Genomic DNA, 15,327 nt, shown 5'->3' with positions numbered 1-15,327 from the left:
GCTGTGATAATAAACGCTCAGTGGATGAGAACTTCTCGAATGGCATTGTTCCAATGTCCACTATGATTAAGCAGAAAAGCAGATCTCTTGTGATAGACATTACAGTTCCCCCTTGATGACCCGAGTGAACCGAAAGTACACAATTGAAACTTTTCAACAAGGAACCTCCTGCTCATTCACCCTCACACTCAGTCATGTATTGAGAGCCACTGGGCGTGAAACAGGATTGGAGTAGGGAGTGTAGTGGCGGGAATCAGGCTGTGAGAACGAGCATGAACTCTCCCCTCCCTACTTCTCCTGTCTTAGTCCAAAAATCTGCTTGAACTTGTAGTTCCAGTTCAATTCTCACAACTGTCAGATGAATGGAATAAAACAAGTGAATCATCATTCTGACACAAGATGATTTCAGAGAAAGAGCTTTGAGGAAATGCTCCTTCTCTGAAAAATCGGCTGCTCAGTCAGCTAAAAGAGACAAGAAGACATTTTCCAGACCTGGGAACTGCTTTTTTTTGTTTTTTTAAAACTTACCTTTGAGCAGATTATGGGTCCCTGGTTTGATCCTGAGGTCTGGTGAAAAAAAATCTAAATCCTCACTATATCCATGTACATTTCCTCTCTGGTTTCCTCATAAAACATATTATTAGGTCAACTGGCACATGTAAATTGTCCTGTGGTCTGAATAAGTGTGTTAATGGATGTGTGAATGATGAACTGGTGTCTCATCCAGTGTCTTTTCCATTCTTACACCCAGTGATCCTGGGATAGTCTCTTGGATCAACCACACAGGTCTCCACGTGTCCAAAGTTCACCTTCTTCTCGTCAATATGATTAGTATTTATTTATTATACATAACAATAACCGTGTATAGGTAAAAAAATATGAATGATGGAGCATTAATCACCTTTATAAAGCATTCAAAATTTACATGAGACACTACAGCAATGTTTCCAAGAGAAAATGTTCCATGAGGGAATCACTCCAACACCGATCAACAATCCTGAGTGGTTCCTTGACCAGAGATGATCCTGAAACCTTTTGGCCACAGTGTCCGGGACTCTGGTGCCAAAACGTCTGCTGCATTCTACCATCAATATAAAGACCAATTGACCTGGAGCAGGTCACCTCGTTCTAAAGTGCTAGTGGAAGTGACAGGACAAGCCAAACCCTCTAAGAGAATTGATGAAGAACACATTTAGAGGAAATCTCCTACAACCAAGTATGATGTGGATTAAAGTAGCAGTGGATGTGTTCCAGTCTCTGCAGCACGGTGGTGTTAAAAGTGTGTTTGGCTATTACTGTCATGGCTGAGTGCAGTCTCCAGCAGTGTAATCTTCAGCTCTTTAAACGCCTGCAGATTCAATAAAAGATACTCGGAGCTCATCAGCCGGAAGACAAAGCGCAAACATTGGAAAAGCCGGCTCGTGGGCTGAGTGTGTGTTTCTTGGAAAGCCATGTAGTGAGCAATTTTACTACAATGTTTATTTGATTTTGAGAGGTCTTTTTTTTGTTCTAGTTGAATGCTCATTCTGAGAAAAAGAGACATCATCTCTGGTATTTACATCATATTAACAAAAATATTGGGACATCTCACTTTTACAGTCATCTGACTCTTTTTCAAAATGTTAGCGCAAAATTTTAGCCGCACAATTGTACACAATTGGCTGCGGTAGCATAAGAAACTTCCCACGAAGATCTGCGTTCCATGGGTTGAAGTGAATGTGAACCTTGACTGCACCCCAGAACCTCCTCACCTTCTCACCTACATCACTACCTGACTCTACTAACATCCTTTTGACTGTAAGAATCACCACAAATTTCCACAAAATCTGGTGAAACATCTTTCCAAAAGAGTGGTGGTTATTACAACAGCAAATTGAGACCAGATGTGGAATAGGATGTCCAGAAAGGACATACTGATATTATGCTTAGATGTCCACAAACTTTTGTCCATATAATAAACATATCTATCAGTGAAGATCTTCAGGCAAATATTTACATGTGTCCATGTATAAAAAATTACAGAATACTAATGTGTTAATAGAATTATAGGAAATTTCTATTCTTGTGCATTATGAATTCTAAAATATCTTATTATTAGGAAACAAATCATCCATATTTTTTATACACATTCTTTAATTTAATAATTCATCTTTCTGCTGATGATTCTGTTCATTTCACACGTTTATTTCTGGAATAATAATAATTTCCAATAGATATGAAAATGAACTTATATCTCTAGAAATAGGCATTGATAGAAAGACAAAAATAGATAGATAGATAGATAGATAGATAGATAGATAGATAGATAGATAGATAGATAGATAGATAGATAGATAGATAGATAGATAGATAGATGATAGATAGATAGATAGATATGCCTTAATTATTTATTTTAGTTTTTATATATTTATTTATTAATTATATTATTTATTTATTATATATTTATTTATGTATTATATTATTTATTTATTATATATTTATTTATGTATTATATTATTTATTTATTTATTTATTATATTATTGTATTTATTTATTTATTTATTTATTTATTATATTATTTTATTTGTTTATTTATTTATTTATAAATCATTTATTTATTATTTTATTATTTATTTATTTATTATTTATTTATTTATTTATTATTTATTTATTTATTTATTTATTTATTTATTTATTTATTTGTTTATTTGTTTATTTGTTTGTTTGTTTGTTTGTTTGTTTGTTTATTTATTATTCTACCCTTTAAAATCTATTTGGAGAATGCTATTCCAGAAAGCTCTGACAGCCATGATTTTATTTCTCTCTCTCCCACTTTATTCACCCTGTTGTCTATTGAGGTCAGAATGCATTAGCACGCAGCAGCCAGGAGAATGTAGAGATGGCCTTTGATGATCGTTTTCTCTTTCAATCCTTTTTTTTTCTTTTTTTCGCGGCTCCGGGAGCTTTCCCTTTTTGGATGGTGCACAAAGGCCTCCCAAGAAGAAGGAGGGCCAGTTTGTCGCCATGCCACATACAGACAGCAGGAGACGGGGACACGCCGGACACTCAGTGACGCTGAGATAAAATTCATAACGCAATTTTCATAATGAACAACAGCTGTTTAGGAATTTGAAGCTGATCAGAGAAATATTTATCAAATGCATAATGTAATTGTTAAGAGAAATGATCAGAACAGACAGAATGAAAACATTACTAACATACAATAAGAATTCCCTGCAATGTAATGTTCTGTGTGTTGATGTGTATTAGCTGTGTATAAGATATTTCGATTCCATTATTGGTTTCTCATCTAGCATTTAACTTTTTTTTTTGCAATTTTTCCAAAAAAAAAAAAAAAAATCATCATCTTTATATTTGTATCTTTTCATTCAGAAGAAAAGGCTGCATATGTATTCAGTTATAAAATACAGTTATAAGGAAAGTCAATATTCATATACATATATACATATTTAAAGTATATATTGTGCATACTATGAAATCTAAACAGATTATTGATTGTATTGTGTATTAATAATTTGCATGCAATTACTCATTGCTGGACACATTCCAACATACTAGTGGCCAAAGCCATGATTGAGTGCCCTCTCTCTCTCTCTCTCTCTCTCTCTCTCTCTTTGAAATTGTCCACTCCAGTGAATCCACGGTGGCGTAGGAGGATCTCCTTTAGCCGTTTTGAAAAAGCAGTGCTAGCAGAAAGCTAAACTCTTGTGAAAACTTCCTCTTTAGTTTCCTTGGCTCTGACCCTTGTCTGATCTCCCCCACAATGACCTGGTGGGATTTCTAATGGGGGCCAAGTTGCAGTGGCGGGGGCAGTGGTGCTCTAGGAGGGTTTCAGGACATTAGGACGAAGGGGAAGCGAGACCAAGGGAGGGAGGGGAAGAGAAGAGTGACTGCATGCTTGGCTTTCACTCCTCTGTCTTCTTCCCATGGCCTCCATAGTCACGAGATCCCACAATGCAACTTGCTCACACGCTTTTAAAAACAGGAAAAACATCAGAGCTGATTATGACTGATAGGACCTTCCAAAAGAAGGGAGAGCACGCAAGAGGAAATCTGGGTCACCCCGGAACGGCGTGGAGCCTCCATCAGGGCTAACGAGGGACAGGAGACCACCTGTAGATCATTGTTAGGTTGAACAGAAGTTCATGATCCAGGAACCAGTACATTATAACTGTGCTCCAAGATGAATTAAAACAATTTTAGCAAGTAAAACTAGCTTGTAAATGGTCTGGATTTGTATCTTATTATTATATATAATCTATCTATTGTTTCTCATTATAGGATTATAATAAGACCAACTACAATATTCGATCATTGAACCTCTTTATGGATTGTCCATTGAATGCTCTTTAATATTTCAAGCTTGATATGTCTCCATTTTTTTTATAATTAATTAAATGTTGTTGTTTATTTTGGGTAAGAATAATACTAATAATGATAAAAAAATAAATTTCACACAAAAGCAGTACAGGCTGAGCGCATATCAGTGCATGTCTTTATATTTCATTTCCAGATTACATTAAAACAAACATCATGTATCAGTTTCTAAGTGAATTAAATTGTTTTTTAATCTTTTAATATATATATAAAAAAACTCATCCAATCATCAAGAACTTCATGAGCATTCTTCAAAAAAAAAATCATTTAAAAGAACCACAATGGCACTCATTAGTAGTTATACAATTAATATTGTAAACACACGAGCCTTCATAAAAACACGGAGATGATTTTGGTTCCAGGTGAAACTTGACTAACTGGATGCATCAGCACATAATAATTACAAGACACCAGAGAACAAAAAGGCAAACCGCACAGAACGGGTCATGTTAAAGCCGGCATGTTGCAGTACATCAAATATGTTTTTGAATTAATTTATTGATGAGATCAGTATGTGCTCATGTTTGTTGGATTTCTGATCAAATGGTCGTGAGTTCAAATCCCAGCACCACTGAACTGCCACTGTTGGGCCCTTAAACAAGGCCCTTAACTGTACAGTTGTATGAATGAGATAATAAGTCACTCTGGATGAGGGGGTCTGCCAAATGCATAAATGTTTCTTTTCGAACATCTCATTCAACATTGAGTGATCTTTAACTCTTATAAAAAGCTCCACTCTTCTGGGAAGATGTTCCACTAGATTTTGGAGTGTGTCTGTGAAGATTCATCCATAATCAGGTTATGATATTGGTTATGTGAGGAGCCATCAGTCAGTGTGAAATTTCCACCTCGAAGGTGTATAATAGGGTTGAGGATCAGATCTTCAACTCCATCCCATGTAAAACATACTCATTTAGTGACATCTTAAAGCTGTCCAGTACATTTATTTGGCAGAAACCTTTATCCAAAGCAGCTGTGAGTGAAGCGCCTTGCTCAAAGATTGGTGGGATTAGAACTTAAAACCTTCTGATCCAGAGTCCAACGCTTTAACCACTGAGTTACCACCTCCCACCACCTTATTCCTACAGACGATATCGCAGGCCACTGAAGATCTTCCACTCCAACCCATGTAAAGCAGATCTTCATGGAGCTGGCTTTGTGCACAGACGCATTGTCATGGGTTTGAGTCTCCCAGTTATTATTAATTAAAGGGAATATTTCATGCTCCTGCATCCACAGACGTACAATTGTGCGTCTCCATCTTCATGGTAACTGTTTGGTGAAGAACCACATACGGCTGTAAACATCAGGTGTCCCAGGACTTTTGTAGATGTTTAATGGGTTTCATATGAACAATGAGTACAAGAAACAAAAAGCACATTAAGGGAAATGATGTAACCAACCGAGCAATGCCTTTAAGACTCTCGCTTCCTTCTCAGCATCGCTCTTTTCACAGCGACACAAACAGGCTCTGAGTGAAAGGCTAATTTAGAGCTTTATCACGGCGCCAGATTCACACGACCCGGTTTGTGTGCCGAAATCGGGACGAGGCCTGGCTCCAGATTCTCACACACACACACACACACACACACACACACACACACACACACACACACACTCTCTTAAAAAGTGAAAAGATGTGATGCACTGCAGCGTGTGAGCAGAGGTCTGGGAAACCCTGAGTCACTGCTTGTATTATTGATTTGTTTTTTTGTTTTTGGTGCATAAACAGGCTTTAATGCAGTCATCAGCCAAAACCTGAGAACAGAATGTATTCATCAGGTTCCAACAGAGGTGACGTTACAAAAATAACGTTCTTGCAAGGTTTTGAAAACATGTGATGTAATGATGGTTTTGCAGGTCAGCGTGATTAGGACATTGTTCACACTACGTCCCGTAGACGCAAATATTCTGGAAAGTTCCTAGAAAATATACGGTACATGTAATATACACAATGTTTGCGAAACACGTCATTGTCATGACACCTATTATTTTATTTATTATGGTTAATCTGGAACATTGGATTATCTGGTCCTGCCTGGATTCCTGTGTGTTCCTAGAAAAACATTAGAAGAAAAAATTCTAATGGTTGCCGCTACAAATATCATAACAAACAACTGTTAAACCATAAACAAACAGTTTCCATCATGTAATGTGTTTTAAATTAATTTAGCAATCCTATGAAACCATTGTAAAAAATGTCTGGAATCTGGATGCTCAGTGAGGTTCTTATGGTCTCTACTGGTGTCCAACAGATACCAATTAAGGCATTTGGCAGGTGCCCTTTTCCAGAGCGACTTACATTTATCTCATTCATACTAAAAGTGAGAAGTTAAGGGGGTTAAAGGCCTTGCTCAGGGGCACCGGAGTGGCAGCTTGGGGTGGCTGGCATTTGAACTCACAACCTTCAGATACAAAGTCCAATGCCTTCACCACTAAGGTACCACTTCCCTAAAAAGTAAACACATTTATGGCATGTAAGCAGAAGTCGTTATTCAGAAGGACTGACTACTGAGCAGTTGAGGGTTAATGGGGCCTTCCTCAAGGGCCCAGCAGTGGCAGACCTGGGATTTGAACTTGTGACCTTCTGATCCAAATTCCTATGTCTTATTTACTGAGCTTGAACCCTTCTACATGTTGTTCTGTAGGTCATTAATGGTATCCATTAGGCAAACAATTCCTAGTAGTTAAGATCCATTAAAGGTTCCATAATCAACATTAAAATTCCCATTATACCCATTACCACCAGTACAGATGAGGGTATGTATTGCTATTTTTTGTTCATTAGAGCAACTGAGAATCGCTATAAGTAGTTTATGTTAGATGTTAGCAACAGGTCTCGTAAATTAAACATATAGCCAAAGCTACCCACAGCCACTGCTTTTTTCTGTCCTTGTATCAGTTTCTATATGAATTCAACTGCCAGAAGGGATGGCGAGAACATCAAAACCAACTCCATGAAGATTTAGAGATCTCCTGCTATAGAACTCTGACCTCAACCTTGAACATGAAAGTTGTGACTTCATGTGACTGCACCCCAGACCTCCTCACCTCACCCACATCACTACCTGACTTTAATAACTGGACCAATGAATCTCCACAAATGTCCAAAACAATCTAGTGGAACTTCTTCCCAGAGGAGTGAAGCTTATTATAACAGTAAATGGTGATTAAATGTGAAATTCATATCAACATATCAACCTTATGGTCCACAAACTTTTAAAACATTTATAAAAATGAATTGAATTGAAACTTAGTCTTGATTTTGAGTTAAGAAGCAGTTTTTTTTTGAGGAACCTGAAACATGTTGAATGAATCTGGCAAAGCGAATGCAATCACAAACTAACGAAAAGCACTATGGAGTGTTTTCTGTGTAAGTTTTACACATACCTGCCATTTTTTATTTTTATATTGTTTTCACATCTTTCACAGTCTCTGATCTGGCTAATCATGCTAGCTGCAGTCTGTAGTTAATGCTAAGCGTTAGCAACAGTTCTGTGAGAAGATAAAATGCTGAATGTTTGTATTTAAATCAGAAAGTGTTTGGGGAATCTTAAGCATCCTGAGTGAAACGGCCGAGAGGTGAACGAGTGCAGGGAAGAAGCAGAGTTGGGAATTTTCTCAGGAAGAAGACAGAAACCAAACACCAACCACAACAACAATAAACCAAACCTGTCAGCATTATTATAGTGTCATCTCTCTCTCTCTCTCTCTCTCTCTCTCTCTCTTTCTCTCTCTCTGTCTCTTACTGTTTCTCTCTCACTTCTTTCTCTCCCCTCTCACTCTCACGTTTTCTCCTTTTTTCTTTCTCTCTGTCTTCCTTCTCCACTCTCCACTTTCTCTCACCCTCTCTTACTCTCTCTCTCTCTCTCTCTCTCTCTCTCTCTCTGTCTCCCTTCTCACTCTCGTTCATTCTCACCCTCTTGCGCTCACTCTTTCTCCTCTGTGTCTCTTTCTGTCCCTTATTTCTCCTCTTTCTCTCTGTCTGTATCTGTCTTTCTGCTGTCCAGGGTCTTTTCTCTCACTTTTTCTATCTCTTTATCTCAACCACACACACACACACACACACACACACACACACACACACACACACTTTCTATTTCCGCACAGCCAAAAACCGTGTTTCCGCGAAAGGGCGGATGTGTGAATGTTTTATGTGCTGATCGATCGTCCTTCCTAGAAAGACAGAAGACAGAAGGCTTTCAGCAGAATGATGCTTTGTGTTAAACCATTTCCTCCTGCTTTCTCACTGATATAACCTTCTGAGCTCAATGTGCTGACTGAACAAACCACTGAGGTCAAACACACACACACACACACACACACACACACACACACACACACACACACACACACACACACACACACACTGCTACTGACTGATATCGAAGTCTTTCTTTATGTTTTTTTTTTTTTTCATATATATATGCACACACATCACACCATCCTGTGTAATGGAACCACTTTTCCATATTTTTGCTCCCCATCTGCTCATGTTGTGTCTAGCAGCTACACACTGTTGCTATGGGAACCATACACTCCAGTCTGGCGTGTTCCAGCGTCTGTTGTTGACCTGAGAGGGATCACGTGGAGAAAAATCAAAGCGTGGGCTTTTTGCTCGAGTGCCTCGTGTCATAAAAATCAACTGCCATTAAATGGAGTAAACATCTGAGATGTTCTTTAGGAGATGTGTTATATAATTTATACGTAAAATCATAACACAATCCTTAATACCGCCTGACTATCACTCCCACTTAGTAGTTAAAAATAGCAGTATGTTTATCAGCAAGGGATAAAACGTACCATGTTGAAGATGGGATTCCTTTTAAGCCTGGTTCCTCTCATGGTTTCTTCCTTGTACCACCTCGAGTAGTTATATTGAGTGGAACATGGTGTGCTGTTAGAAGATAATTGTACAATGTCTTGAATGTGTATTGAATATATTCCTATAACTAAATATGTGTCTTTTTCTTGATTTAATATACATAGTATTGCCAAAAGTATTGGGACACCTGACTTTTCCATCCATATGAGGTTCCTCCTCAAACTGTTCCCTTTAAGTCCCACAATTGTATAAGACGTTTTTGGATGTGAGAATTTCCCCTTCAGTTAAACTAGGAGACTCAAACCTGTTCCAGCATGATAATGCTCCTCTGCACAAAGCCAGCTCCATGAAGATCGGTTTTATATGGTAAACTCAAGATGGGGAAGATCTCCTGCATGGATGTGAAGGCTGATGCACCTCAGGCCTCCTCATCTTCTCACCTACATCAGTACCTGACTTTACTAACTGGCTGAATGAATCTCAAACTTATGGTCAGGTGTCCAAAAACCTTTTGTCCATAGAGTTAATACGTAACACGTTCGATCTGTGAGGATGTTCATGAGTTGAGCATGAATCTGGAATTTTTAAAAATCCACACCTGAGTGTTTTTTTCCCCGACACGCCCGAATCAGATCACAAGATCAGGAGAAGCTTTATAATAATCCACGAGCTGGTGTGTTAGAACCAGGAAAACCCCAAACTACACACACAATCCATTTGCTGTTCAAGCAGATCAAGATCAAAGCGTTTGAAGCAGATAATGTGACAAGCTGCGTTTTTGTTTGGTTTTGTGAATGAACACTGAATGACCTTTAAAAGGAACGAGAGCTGATCATCACGAGCTGCTAGAGGCATAGTAGCAGGAGAAGCGAGATCGCCCCAGGTGTGTGATTATAATCCTTCTGGATATTCATCCAGACCAGCCGGCGTTGGGAACGCACAAAGGAAACATTCAATATATTTAATAAAGCAACAGAGAAAAATGTATTTATTTAGTACACTAGAACCTGGAGGTTAGGAAGATGCAGATCCGCTTTATGGAAAGGAGGAACCGATGCACAATCATCTCACAATCTACACAAAAATACAAAAAACTGCTGCTTTACTCACAAGATCATACCATCCAGTGGTCAAATCCCAGCAGCACCAAGCTGCTAATGAGGTGCTTTATCCACAACTGCTCATGTGTATGAGACGTAAATGAGATTCTCAGTAAAAGTTTCTACCAAAATGCCATAAATGTAAAATGAAATTAAAAAAAGTAATTTGTAATTTTTTTTTTTATCTTTGTGATTTTTTTCTAAAGATGTTTATTTACTCATTTTATTTAAATATTGTTCAATTTATTATTATTATTTATTTTTATTCATTCTTCTTTCATATCTGATGCTTAAAAAGTGCTTTTTTAAGGCACTATATAAAATACAGATTATTTTATTATATTATAATTATTTCAATAAATCTTCTACCAGATACCAAAACATAAGCAACCCACCAGGTAGACCAACCATCTTCTCCAGCAGCTTCCTTGTTACCCGAATAAATAATTAGCATTTACGACATTTGGCAGATGTGTTTTTTCCAGACGTACAATGTAAATAAATGTTTGGGTTTTTCTGTCTTAATGCTGTCTAGTTTTCATAAAAATCTATCATTGGTATCTGTAATTGAGAAACCTGTTGTAAAAAAATGTCTTTACAATACTTACCAGCTAGCAAAGGACTAGCGCGTCCTGCAGTTGGTCAGACCAAGCTGACTTTACCCCTGATTATAAAATTAAACACTGAAACTGGGATGTCATGCAGGTGCTTTCACATTGTTTATTTGCATTTATTTTTTGAGTGAGGGATTAAGATCTGCTGTGACAGCTGTGAGATTTTTTTCTTGCTTATACAAGCTAATTGAAATACATTGGTGCACAAATATACTGCTTTATAGCTCCCCCTGCTGGCGGCTGCAAGCATGCCATGTCTGTGTTGACTCTGGCATTCTTTTTAGTTCTTCTGCTCCGTTTAAATTCAGATTTAAGTGTGAACTGTAGAGCAGGCTGTAAGGGTTGAGGGAGTTTACACGTTTTCAGAACACGCTCTGACCCGGGTGACCTTCCGGCTGTTTCCGGCCAGGCGTTATGTTTAGAGCCTGTCAGACCAGCTATTGTTTGAGAAGTGTAGAAGGGCGACGTTAGAGGAAGCAGGCAATTTCTTTTTCCCGCAAAGCGACACGTGAAGTTCTTCTTTCTTGCAAAACGGAACCCCTAAATTTCACTTTCCCGTCACTGGCCTACGGCTTGCACACACTGGGTTTCCTGTTTTCAAAATGTTTCACATCACATGAGGCACCAAAGAGGGTCTTGGTGTAAGAATGAGGCCCCGGCAGTGGGGGGCCACGAGGGCGTGTGCTGGTGCGTATTATCGGAAAGATGTTGAAATGTCAACGCTGTTCTTTTTTTTTCAGTCCACACTAAAAACCAGAGGCCTGCCTGTAAAAAATGGAGAGACTGTAAACATGGGTGGAGAAGGTTGAGTTCTGATAATGGTGTCATACATCACAATCATAATTTGCCTAAATCGTAAATATTTTCTTGCAGAACAAAACACTAATACACTGTGATATTAGATGCAGGATTGTAATTTATTAGTGTGTGTGTGTGTGTGTGTGTGTGTGTGTGTGTGTGTGTGTGTGTGTGTGCTAGCATTTCTGTATACACCCAGGATCTGTGTTATAGCTTAACATGTACTTCTAAACTTCAGATTTGTGAGAAACACGGGAGTAAAAGAGCATTTAAACACAAAGAACTCAGAGGTCACTGATGTGAAACTTCCTGCGCAGGTCATGTCTCAGTCACTGACTCATTGTAAGTGCGTTATAAATAGTTTGTACACACCTTCTCCTCCATTGTTTATTCTGTATTTCGATAATTTCCAACTTCTTCTTCTTCTTCTTCTTCTTCTTCTTCTTCTTCTTTCGGCTGCTCCCATTAGGGGCGCTACAGTGGATCATCCGTCTCCATACCCCCCTGTCCTCTACATCTGCCTCTTTCACACCAACTACCTGCATGTCTTCCCTCACCACATCCATGAACCTCCTCCTTGGTCTTCCTCTTTTCCTCCTACCTGGTAGCTTCATCCACAGCATTCTCCTACTGATATACCCCATGTCCCTCCTCCGTACATGTCCAAACCATCTCAATCTCATCTCCCTCACCTTGTCTCCAAAACGTCCTACATGCTCTGTCCCTCTAATAAACCCGTTTCAAAATTTCGATTATTTCCAACATTGAACATTAATAATGAAGGAACCCGTATGGAATTCTGGAGTAAACAAAACTCAGAACCCAGAGTATGTTTTATATTCGAGATATCTCCAAAGCAGCTCCATTTTTCTGAAGCTTTGTTTCCAGCTTGGCAAACTCCTAGCGTTCTCTCATCAGATTCACAAGATTTTCACCTAGAATGGTTTTCATTTGTGGAGATTCATTCAGACACAAGTGTGTTAGTAAAGTCAGGTAGTGATGGAGGTGAGAAGGTGAGAAGGTGAGAAGGTGAGAAGGCCTGGGGTGCAGTTCACATTCATCCCAAAGGTGTTTGAGTGTCAGAGCTCTATAACAGGAGATCTTCCACTCCAACCCATGGAAAGCAGATCTTCATAGTGCTGGCTTTGTGCACAGGGGCATCGTGATGCTGGAACACGTTTGTGAAGATGTCATGCTGCTGCATCCAAAGACGTCTGGAACAATTGTGTGCTTCTAACTTTGTAACAGTTTGGAGAGGAACTGCATGTGAGTTGGAAAATACTTTTAGTCATATATAGAATACACTGAATCAGTGAACACCAATCTTTTTTGGTTGAATGTCAGACAGTATTTTCCCAGGCCGGGCTTTATTGTGTGGTGGATAAACACAACAAAATAAAATGATACTGGTACTAGTATTGGTATACTGGTAAAACTGGTATTTTCTAAATATAATAATAAAAAACGTAAATCCACTGTGTTGTTGTTTGTTTATTTTTCTCTCTTGGGGGTTTTAATTTAGCAGTAATGTATTATGTGTTAGCGGCTGGAGCTCCTTTAAGAAGGTAGTGGATGGAGGTAAGTCATGTGACCGGAGCTCCTTTAAGAAGGTAGTGGATTTAGGTAAGTCATGTGACCGGAGCTCCTTTAAGAAGGTAGTGGATGGAGGTAAGTCATGTGACCGGAGCTCCTTTAAGAAGGTAGTGGATGGAGGTAAGTCATGTGACCGGAGCTCCTTTAAGAAGGTAGTGGATGGAGGTAAGTCGTGTGAGCGGAGCTCCTTTAAGAAGGTAGTGGATGGAGGTAAGACGTGTGACCGGAGCTCCTTTAAGAAGGTAGTGGATGGAGGTAAGTCATGTGACCGAGGCATGATGACCTGCATCAAGAGTGAGTCATAGACACATGTGGAGGAGAAAATCCGGTCATTTTCCAAAATAAAACATCGTTCAGAATCAGATCATAAATAATATTCAGTTGCTTCTCATTTCTCTGGATCTGTTTCGTGATGTTTGTACACATCGCAGTTGACTAGTGACTGATTCAATCGACTGGATGTGATGTAAAAAAGCCTGAACATTCATATCAGGGAAAAACCAAGCCATGAGGTCGCAGGAGTTCAGGAACTTGTGTGGAGGTTCTAAATACCTTCACTGTAAGTTTTTTTTTTATAAACAGAAACAGTGAATCTTGTGTGAACCTTTTTTTTCTCTAATGACCTCTTTTCTAAAGATTGCCACATGAATGTGCACAAAACGTGATCAAATCTGGGGATTTCGAGTACATTTGTAAAAAGGAAGCGGAAATTCTGTAATCGTCGCGTTTCATCACACCAAAACGTGAACATGAGAAGACAAGGCTTTATTAGTTATTTCCTCAGTATTTGCAAACCACAATGCAGTAGGAACGGTTTCATAATCTAAACCCAGCAGCAGCATAACACACGGCCACAGGGCTTCATAATGTACAGCAGTACAACAGGAAGTTCTGAAGAAAGACCACAGGATTGTGCAACGAATTGTTTTTACATAACCAGCATGGTATTTATGCAAAATGAATTGATTTATTATTATTATTATTATTATTATTATTATTATTATTATTATTATTATTATTAGTATTAGTATCAGTAGTATTATTATATTAAAGCATTAAAGAAATGGGATATTCTGTTATGTAAAGAGAATAGAGCAGATTTAAGTGCAGATGAAGTTCAATACAGTGCAGAAGTATAAACCAAAACATGAGTAAAAAAACAGATTAAGAAACTATAGACTGTGGATCATAACAACAACCACAGAGGAAGACAAACGTGGGACAGAGAGAGTTGTTATTGTGAGAATTGATATCCGTGTGGGTCAATCTCACGTATATCAAGGGGTGAGATGGAACTGGTTCAGACAGGCAGACAGACAGACAGGCAGGCAGGCAGGCAGGCAGGCAGATAGATAGATAGATAGATAGATAGATAGATAGATAGATAGATAGATAGATAGATAGATAGATAGATAGATAGATAGATAGATAGATAGATAGATAGATAGATAGATAGATATGCCTTTATTTGTTTTATATATATATATATTTATTTATTTATAAATTATAATTATATTATTTGTTTATTTATTTATTTATTTATTTATTATTAATATTCTTCTTCTTCTTCTTCTTCTTTCGGCTGCTCCCATTAGGGGGCGCTACAGCGGATCATCCGTCTCCATAATACCCTGTCCTCTACATCTGCCTCTTTCACACCAACTACCTGCATGTCTTCCCTCACCACATCCATAAACCTCCTCCTTGATCTTCCTCTTTTCCTCCTACCTGGTGTCTCCATCCTCAGCATTCTTCTACCAATATAATTCATGTCCCTCCTCTGCACAGGTCCAAACCATCTCAATCTCACCTCCCTCACCTTGTCACCAAAACATCCTACATGCGCTGTCCCTCTAATAAACTCATTTCTAATCCTGTCCATCCTCGTCACTCCCAACGAAAACCTCAACATCTTCAGCTCTGCTACCTCCAGCTCCACCTCCTGTCTTTTACTCAATGCCACTGTCTCTAATCCATACAACATCTCAGGTCTCACCACAGTCCTATAAACTTTCCCTTT

The 15,327-nt window shown here is 38.5% G+C and overlaps 1 long non-coding RNA gene across 1 annotated transcript; it reads right to left on the bottom strand.

Moving 5' to 3' along the window:
• Positions 1-8,789: 8,789 nt before the first annotated feature.
• LOC124400168 lies at positions 8,790-10,978 on the bottom strand. Its single transcript, XR_006928331.1, has 3 exons — positions 10,911-10,978; positions 9,181-9,274; positions 8,790-8,950 (listed from the first exon to the last, which is right to left on the bottom strand). It is a non-coding gene; the product is annotated as an uncharacterized LOC124400168 (long non-coding RNA).
• Positions 10,979-15,327: the final 4,349 nt, after the last annotated feature.

The sequence above is a fragment of the Silurus meridionalis genome, chromosome 17 (assembly GCF_014805685.1).
Source record: "Silurus meridionalis isolate SWU-2019-XX chromosome 17, ASM1480568v1, whole genome shotgun sequence".
Lineage (NCBI taxonomy): Eukaryota > Metazoa > Chordata > Actinopteri > Siluriformes > Siluridae > Silurus > Silurus meridionalis.
The sequence above is the reverse complement of the archived record's forward strand: the minus strand, read 5'-3'. Positions and strand labels throughout refer to the sequence as shown.